The sequence below is a fragment of the Cherax quadricarinatus genome, chromosome 30 (assembly GCF_038502225.1).
Source record: "Cherax quadricarinatus isolate ZL_2023a chromosome 30, ASM3850222v1, whole genome shotgun sequence".
Classification (NCBI taxonomy): domain Eukaryota; kingdom Metazoa; phylum Arthropoda; class Malacostraca; order Decapoda; family Parastacidae; genus Cherax; species Cherax quadricarinatus.
This window is the reverse complement of record NC_091321.1, coordinates 11,039,232-11,048,653: the sequence shown is the minus strand read 5'-3', so window position 1 is coordinate 11,048,653 and position 9,422 is coordinate 11,039,232. Positions and strand designations below refer to the sequence as shown.

Sequence of the window (9,422 nt, the reverse complement as noted above, 5' to 3'; positions counted from 1 at the left end):
GTACAGTTTTATTCTGAACATACCAGTGGAGGGATAGAGAAAGGGACTAATTAAGAAGGGCACTCTGAAGGAAGGAGATAATGAGGATTAGTAGGAGAGAGAAGAAATGGGTCGTGGCTTGTTGTTACCTCACACTTTAGACAGGAAACTGATATCTTGTGCTCTGGTTGTTCTTCAATAACAAGTGGTATTAATGAGTCATGCCTGATACAGGTGGCATGATTGTGACTAAGTATAGTCTTACCAAGAGCCTTCACTGGTGGCATGATTGTGACTGAATGTTGTATGAGTAAGAGTCTTCACTGGTGGCATGATTGTGACTGATTGTTGTCTTAGTAAAGGTCTTTACTGATGGCACGATTGTGACTGATTGTTGTCTTAGTAAGAGTCTTCACAGGTTGCACGATTGTGACTGATTGTTGTCTTAGTAAGAGTCTTCACTGGTGGCATGATTGTGACAGTTTTCTCGAAAAGGAAATACGCTGTGGGTGTTCTTCCAGTCGGGAAATAATAAATTTTGCTGTCGTAGTGGCTAATTGTGCACTACATATCTAGTGGCTAATTGTGCACTACATATCTATCTTCTGGACGGTAGCGAGTAGTTTATTATTCACCACATATCCGTCGTGTTAGGCAGAAGTTTATCCAGGTATTTGATCTGGGAAGTGGTGAGAAGTTACAGTATTGAAGGTACTTAAATGGGTGACCAGTGTTGGAGGTACTTACGTGGGTGTTGAAGGTTCTTAAATGAGTGACCAGTGTTTCATGAAGGTACTTTGGATGGTGATCACCAGAGTGGGAAAGCAGGTTAAAATTAAATAAACTTGCCAAACAAAGAGGTATTGAGCTTCATAACCTTGGAAGTGGGAAGGATTAAAGTTGGAAGATATATAAATTAGCAGACTTCGAAATGTGACGTAACTTCCTGCTGTGAGAAGGTCGCTGAGATGTTGACAACTTGGTCGGAGCATCAGGTGTTGTATCAAGACTAAGTAAGTTTATTCAGGTATAGGTACACATAAATACAATTACATAAATGATCATACATAGCAGCATATGTGTAGATTACCTAGGATAACCCAAAAAAGTCAGACGCAGGCAGGTACTTGACAACACTCGGCCCAGAGTGATACTCTCAGTAAATAAAAGGTTTAATCTCTCTAAACGAGTTTTCCAGTAGATATTATTACGTTAAACACATGAGAATTCACATTAAGAAGAAACTATATAATTATGAAAATAGTATACAATACCGACAAGTTAATAAGTAAGACATACTGTGTGCAACAGTTGTCATCTTTATCGTGGTCCATCTGTTCCACACGTGTCTTAGTCATCAGAAATAAACTACGTCAGTGTTCAGGATGTCTAAAAGACTTATCAGATAATCTGCCTTAGTAAAACACGTGAAAAATGTTGCAGAAGTCATATCACTGTTTAATTTTTAAAGATTTTCTCACAATTTCTGATTAATCAGTAAGAAAATTGTTGAAATGTGGGAGTAGTGGAAAACGACTAGTTGAAATGGGTGACCTTGGAATGGGAGGTGGCTAAAGTGGGTGACCTTAACGGTGACCTGCCTTGAGAGTTTTCCACTTTTGCAGCCGCTATAAGTGCAGGCTTTCATGATAACTGCCTGATTAATCTGATTGTTGTTGTTTGCACTATGTAGACCCAAATATTCATCGCATACCTGTGGCAAACATAACTATGCCTGGTTTCGGAAGTGTTTCTCCTCCCGCAGCCTAACCCGTGGCCGGATTTCCCGATCGACAGCATGATTAACTAGGTTATTGCTGTTTGCAGCTCGTAAGTGCAAATAACCATCACAACCCGACTGTTGAGACATCTTATATAGCAGTATTTCTTATATTTGCTTGTAGAAAGTTGAACAGTCTTGGATCACGTATGGTGGCAGCGTTCTCCAACAGTTCTTATCACACACACACACACACACACATATGCTTAATATCCAAGTATCTTCATGTATCATCCAAACATTTCGGAGTACAAAACTCCATCATCAGAATAGCTGGTCTAAAATTAAAACAGAAATGTTCTATGCTTTTTGTGTGTATCTCAGACATACATAGATAACCCGACATGGACCATTGACAAGTCACACTGAAGCGAGAAGGAAAGGCCAGAATATATAATGGAAGAGGGCGGGGGAACAAAGGAGAGATGATGGTAGTGAAAGTTGTAGTAATGGTAGTATTGAAAGTGGTAGTAGTTATGGTAGAAGTGGTAGTAGTAGTAATGGTAAAGTAGTAGTAGTAGTAAGGTAGAAGTAGTAATAGTAGAAGTAGTAGTAATTGTAGCAGTGGGAGAGGTGGAAATAAGAAGGTAGCAGAAGTAGTATCAGTAGAAAACTAGGGTAAAAAGAGTAGGAAAGAGATAATAGTAGTAGTAGTAGTACTAGTAGAAGAGAAGAGAGGATAACTGCACGAGAGTTACTGGCCCACGGCCATACACGAAGTGAAGAGGTAAGGAGAGGAGGCAAAGATCAGGTCAAGTCATAAGTATTCTTAAGTTTAGAACATTTGACAACGTAGTGAGACATGCAGGCATCAACCGAGACAAAGCCAGAACTAAGATTGATATTAGGAATGTTATGTATAAGCTGACTGTTGTGGGTTGCATCTTGAGAAACAAAATTAACCAAAGTTACCTGAAATGTTTGGCATAATCAGGGGGCTTTCTGTATAGTATGTTAATGATGTCATCTAGGTTCGTCAGGTGTATCGATATACTTGTAGACTTATTATTATTAAGGGATACGTCGACAAGAATGTAGCTGGGAAAACTAGAGCGGTAGACAGTTTTGACATAAGATCTTTTAACAAGTTGACTGTGATTTCTAACATGACAGAAAAAGAGTCTGTCATAAAGAGCGAGAGAGAGAAAGAGAGGTCAGATTTACCAAAGTATTGGAGAGGACAAGAGGAGCAGAAAATAGAATAGACACTGGAAACATCAGTGGCAGGAGAAGTACGACTTAAATTGCTACGAAGGGTGTTAGAACGAGAGATTTCACGGAAGAAGAGAGTTTGGGAAAGAAGTAAGACTGTTGAGCATGAAAGTAGGCAGAATATATGAAATCCGGAGGCTAGCCAAGGTGAGAGAACAAACTAGGAAGAGTGGAAATTTCTGAGTCGAGAGATTGAGGATCAGAGATGCGGAGGGCACTAAGACAGAGAGGAACAACAACACTTAACAGGGGTAACCTGGTAAGAAAAGTAGTGAATGTACATACCACTGAGTGAGAATCATACTCTTTGCTTTCTTTCCTTGATGTGCACGTCCATCGCTCGGCGACAGGCTTTAATTTTTCCTTTTCTCACAAGCCAGTGCACTGTGGTGTGCACATTCATTACTTTTCTTACCATGCTCCCTCTGTCAGGAAAAATGTTCTTGTCTCTCCTACTCTGTGGTGGCGGCCTCCGCATCTGTCACCCCTCACTTTCTCCCTTCTCACCTCTCCCCTTCTCATCTAGGTATATTCTGGCCTTCTTTTCGTTTCACTCGGACCGAAACGTCGTCATTACTTTTTCCTAAATGCGGGTTATTGGTGTATATATGAGATACACAGATACACTTAGCACGTTTACAGTGCCTAACTTAACATTTATACTAGCTTGTTCACACAGTAATGCATTTTATTCGTGATTATAAAAATATTTAGGTTACGTATTGTAAAACTGTTAGGTTTATTTGTGTATCTTAGACATATTTTAAATTTGAAGACTTTCTTTAAACCAAACTTTTTTGTTTTGGCATAGACTAGCTATTCTGTTTGGTAATTGTTCTCAATTGTTTTAGCACTGATGATGGAGTGTAATACTTCGAATCTTTTGGATATTAAGCGTATATATATATATAATATATATATATATATATATATATATATATATATATATATATATATATATATATATATATATATATATATATATATATATATATTATTTCCTAACATGAACATCTGGTTTGGCTTGAAGGAAGATGTGAGGAGTGATGAGTATTAATAATAATAAACGAGAGAGCACAGATTGCTTGAAGATAACAGCCATGGCTTGTTTTACAAGTTCACATAATCCACCATACAATTTTCTTTCGAGTGCGAAGCATTTGGTGGGTGACCTTGATGTAGGAGGAGGTTTGTACAAGTAGGTGATTTTTATATTGTAAGACTTTTAAGTGGGTGACCTTGAGAGACTGCTGAGTGAATGATCTTCGAGTAGAAGGCCGTTAACAGATTCATCTTCCAGTAGGAGGCAATTAAGAGGTTAATTTTTTGAGTGGGAGGCCACCAAGTAATTGATGTTTGAGTGGGAGACTGTTAAGTAGGTAATGTTTGAGTGGGTGGCTGTTAAGTAGGTGATCTTTGAGTGGGAGACTGTTAAGTATTAAGTATGTGATGTTTGAGTGGAATAACGTTAAGTAGGTGATCTTCAAGCTTGGTATAATATGTACTAGTTACTATTTTGTGCGGGAAATAGTTAAAGGGCAGGTGAGACTATGATGACTGAAGTCGTGTGTCAAGTGATGTGTCACATGTGATGTGTCAAGTGTGATGTATTGTCTTCAGATAACCTGTTCTGCAAATCACTTTTTTTGGGGGGGGGGCAATGTTTTGGAACATGACCGTGGAAGTTTGAGAATCTAGAAGGTAATGGTCAAGTTAGTTTTAGCGACGTAGCGTGACTATTGTGAGGTTGTTGAGATTCATCTCTCTAGTGGCAAGATTGGGAAGGTGAGTATAAAGCGGTTTATTATTATATTATTATATTACTCAGGATTGAGCTCCGTCTAGTCTTACCGCTGTATAGTTCAAGATATGGAGGAAACGTTTCGCCATGAGTGGCTTCTTCAGTCCTCAGGACTGAAAAAGCCACCACGTGTAGTCGTCAGACTAAACAGAGCTTAACCCTGAGTGATATGTGCGCCCAATAAATTTTCTTGAGCTTCGCATGTACAGTGAACCAAAACCCGGTAGTCATATAGCGCCTGGGGAATGGGGAGGGGCTTTGGGTAATCAAGTTTAATCATTGAAATTAGAGGACAGCTTCATCAGCATGAAGACACCTGATTTAAGTAATGGTGTTGTGTGGAGATTTATTTAATTAAAGACGACTTAGAAAATGTAGTGATAATTTCGTTGTGGATTAACCTTGTTGCAATGTAAATGTTTCGTGTGTAAGTACGACCTTGCTGTAAATGGTTCGTGTGTAAGTACGACCTTGCTGTAAATGGTTCGTGTGTAGGTGCGACCTTGCTGTAAATGGTTCGTGTGTAGGTGCGACCTTTTGTGCTGAAATACTCTGCCTCTGTGGTGGAAAGGGTTCTAACGTGGTGGGTAACACGGCCCTTCCTTGAGGCAAAAATTAGGTTTAAGATACCACTACCATCACTACCCACACCACCACCACCCACACCACCACCACCCACACCACCACTACCCACACCACCACTACCCACACCACCACTACTCACACCACCACCATCCAGGCCACCACCACTACCACCGTTAACATCAATACCGCGACCAGTAGATCACAATCAGGCTTCGGGGCCCTATTAGTAAAACTAATTATTGTATTATTACGTCGACATCAGTGGAATCGACGTCATTGAGAGGAGTGGGAGAGAGGGGAAGGCACTGAGGCTGTTGGTGGGAGGCTTGGCGCCACAAAAAGTGAACAAGAGTGTCGTAGGAGTGTGAAACACATGTAACAGGGCTAGCCTTTTTGTTATTAGACAACGTGTCGTCCTAAAAGGGGCTTTACCAACTCTGCATAAAGCCCCTTTTAGGACTTTTTCAACAGTTGTAAAATGGCTTCCTGTATTAAGTGTTTAACACTGGTAGTTTGTCGGGTACTCGCCATTCAGTAAGAGTAGTGTCATAGTGGCACTGTGTAGGGAACCTGAGATGCTCCGGCGGCACTATGACTGACAAGTACAGCTTCCATCCCTCTCCTCTGTCCTGTATTCCCAGCCATTACCACTTGTTGCTGACGTGATCATGGTGTGTGTGTGTGAGAAAAGGAGGGAGGGGGGTTGCCTTGAGGAGAGCCATGGTGGGAGGAGGGAAGGAGTGAGTGTAGAGAGAGCAGCAAGTGCTGCCGAGACGGAGAGAAAGAGTGGACTGGACCACAGCACCATGGTGCTCGACCAACAAGCACCACCACCACTCTAGTGAGTGTGTGGCTCCCCCAAAACCCCCTCCTCCTGCTTCCACTACCTACCACCACCACCACTACCACCACCACCACCACCACCACCACCACAACTCCCGACACCACCACCAGTCTCCGCCTCGCCTGCCTCACAGACAGTGGTCTTTGGTCACTGTCTCGCAGCGATTGCAAAACCCTGTGGATTTGTTGACGTTTAAAAAAAAAAAAACTACCTAGTGATTTTTTTCTGAAAATTTTCAAATATTTTCTGCAGTGCAGTAGAGTGAAATATTTGTGTAAGTAATATGTAGCAGTGACAGATCTGCACTTTAGTTATGTGGAGTTAACATATTTGTAGTGTTACACGTGCTCTGGTCGAAGCACAGTGAATGTGCTAAAAATTTGTGGCAATTGCCCGGGAAAACTGGCGAAATGTTTGTGTTGATGGTGCATATTGCGTTACTGTATGTTTACATACAAGTGGATGTGTACTGGTGGTCTCACGGTGAAATCCACACTGCTATGTTGAAAGTATAGGCAGTGTGGTGACCCAGACAGTGTAGTGTAAGCAAGCTGGGTACTCCGGCGAGTGTGGGAGTAGCCAGAAACCTGTTACAGCTGACACTATTGCTGGTGGTGGTGGTGGCAACCACTAGCATGCATCCTCCCCCTCCCATCCCCTAACTCCTCAGCTAACCCCTCCCTGTCGGTACCCCTCTCTATCCCTCCATCTTTCTCCCCTTCCCCCGTCCCTCTCCATGCCTCATATCTCTTACCTCCCTTCTCCACTCCCTATTTGTTGCCTTATATACTGTATATTTAAAATTACTGTGTACGTGTAATTTCTATTATTTACAATACCAGTTTGATTTACTGCAGGATAAGAGGGGAACTCGAGATCCTAGAGCCGCATTTTAACATTGATTTGTCAAATATCTTTTGCGTATTTACGTCTGAGCTTTTCTGTGGTGTGTAGCGGTACCACGTGTTCCACATTTCTGCTCCTCTCGTATTAAAGAAGCACTTCGTGATCTCTCTTACACAGCTTACATCAATGTTTCCTGGATCCTACCCTAGGAAAGTGTCTGTCCTATACTTTCTCAGTTCCCAAGAGTGTTTTGCATGTCATGGTTATATTATCTACTGGAAAATGAGCTGTACTTTCCTGAAAGCCAGCACTTGACTTGTATTCACTGGAACTCAGGCGAGAGAGGTACATCATAATCTACACGTGGAAGATCCTGGAGGGACTAATCCCTAATCTGCACACAGAAATCACTCCCTACGAAAGCAAAAGTCTTGGCAGGCGATGCAACATACCCCCAGTGAAAAGTAGGGGTGCCATGGGTACACTAAGAGAAAACAATAAATGTCCGGGGCCCAAGACTGTTCAACAGCCTCCCACCAGCCATAAGGGGAATTACCAATTGACCCCTGGTTGTCTGCAAGAGGGAGCTGGACAGATACCTAAAGTCAGTGCTGGATCAGCACTGGACTACGTGCGACCAGCAGTAACAGCCTCGTTGATCAGGCCTTGATCCACCAGGAGGTCTGAGGTCTGGTCATGGACCGGGCCGCGGGGACGTTGATCCCCGGAATGCCTTCCAGGTAGGTAGCTTCAGTCTGGGGGCATTATATATATATATATATATATATATATATATATATATATATATATATATATATATATACATATATATATATATATATATATATAATGTCAAGATTCTCTAGCTTCCATTTGTGTATGGCTAGATAAGGATTCAGTACTGGACCTACATACTGGAATATTCGACACTTACACTACATACTGAAATGTTCAATAATGTGAAGTTCATTGAGGACAAAATTCAATTGCTCCGCTATGGAAAATTCGAGGAAATAAAAAACGAATCGGAGTATAAAACAAATTCCAACTACACAATAGTGAAAAAACTAAAGTGAAGGACCTGTGAGTGATAATGTCAGAGAATCTCACTTTCAAAGATCACAACAATGTCTATACCACATCTAGGAAAATGATAGGATAGATAATGAGAACCTTCAAAACTAGGGATGCCAAGCCAAAGAGTCGCTCATTTGCACAGTTACTGAACACTACAAATGATGTAGTTGAAGTGTTAACAATAAGATCGAGAACCAAAACTTAGTCATTGTGGTTGTATATAAGTCACCAGATTCAACTTCCCAACAGTTCGAGGAACAATTATTGAAAATTGACTACTGTCAGGAAAATCTTCCAACCCCAGCCCCAAACATCTTGTTACTTGGTGATTTCATTCTAAGACATATAAAAGGGAAGAATGTAACAAATAATGTTTTAGCAGAGACAGTCCCTGGAGGCAACTCAGATCAAAAATCACACACACATGAGCTGCTGAATCTCTGCAATAAATACATCCTAAGCCAACAAATAGTGGAGCCAACAAATACTGGAAAACACACTTGACCTTATTTTCACAAATAATGATAACCTGGTAAGAAACATAACAATATCAAAAACAACTAATTCGGATCACAGTCTAATCGAAGTCCAGACTTACATGCACAGGAGTCCTGACCAGCAAAATGCATACAGCTACGAGGGTGTTTTCACCAAATCGAACTTGAACAACAGGAACATCAACTGGGATCAGGTAAACCATGTCCTAAATGAAGCATGTTGGGAAGATATCTTAAACAGAATGGATCCAAACCAATGCCTTGAAAGGATTAACTTTCTGACAGCTGCTGTTCAAGGCATATTCCCCTAAGAAAAAAGAAGAGAAGTAAAACTGGAGAGAAAGAGAGATGCTCCCTCTACAGGAGAAGGCGAAGAATCACTGAGCTTCTCAAGGGGGCTACATTATCTGAAGTACGGAGGGAAGCATTGACCAGGGAAATGGAAAATATTGAACTTAAGTGATTCATTCAGGATCCAGGCGAGACAGGAGCTAAAAGCAATTAGTGAAATTGAAAGAAAAAAGGGGATTACCAACAGACTCCTGGCTGTTTTCAAAAGGGAACTGGACAGGCACCTAAAGTCAGTTTCTGACCGGCCGGACTGTGGTTCATATGTCTGCGTGTGGCTTGCAATAACAGCCTGGTTGATCAGAACCTGATCCACAGCGAGGCGTGGTCATGGACTGGGCCGCAGGGCCGTTGAGACCCCCCCCCCCCCGAAACACCCTTCTGGCATAACCAGATATATGCTAAAAACAAGGCAAAAACCATATCTAGTATCAGACCCTTGCTCAGACAAGA

At 41.5% G+C, this 9,422-nt stretch overlaps 1 long non-coding RNA gene across 1 annotated transcript in view; it reads left to right on the top strand.

The window, feature by feature from the left end:
* The first annotated feature begins 6,293 nt into the window (after nt 1-6,293).
* LOC138853420 (uncharacterized) overlaps nt 6,294-9,422 on the top strand; it is a 604,878-nt gene continuing 601,749 nt past the window's right edge. Inside the window, exon 1 of the long non-coding RNA XR_011392607.1 lies at nt 6,294-6,475. This is a non-coding gene — a long non-coding RNA (uncharacterized lncRNA). The remainder of the gene's footprint in view (nt 6,476-9,422) is intronic.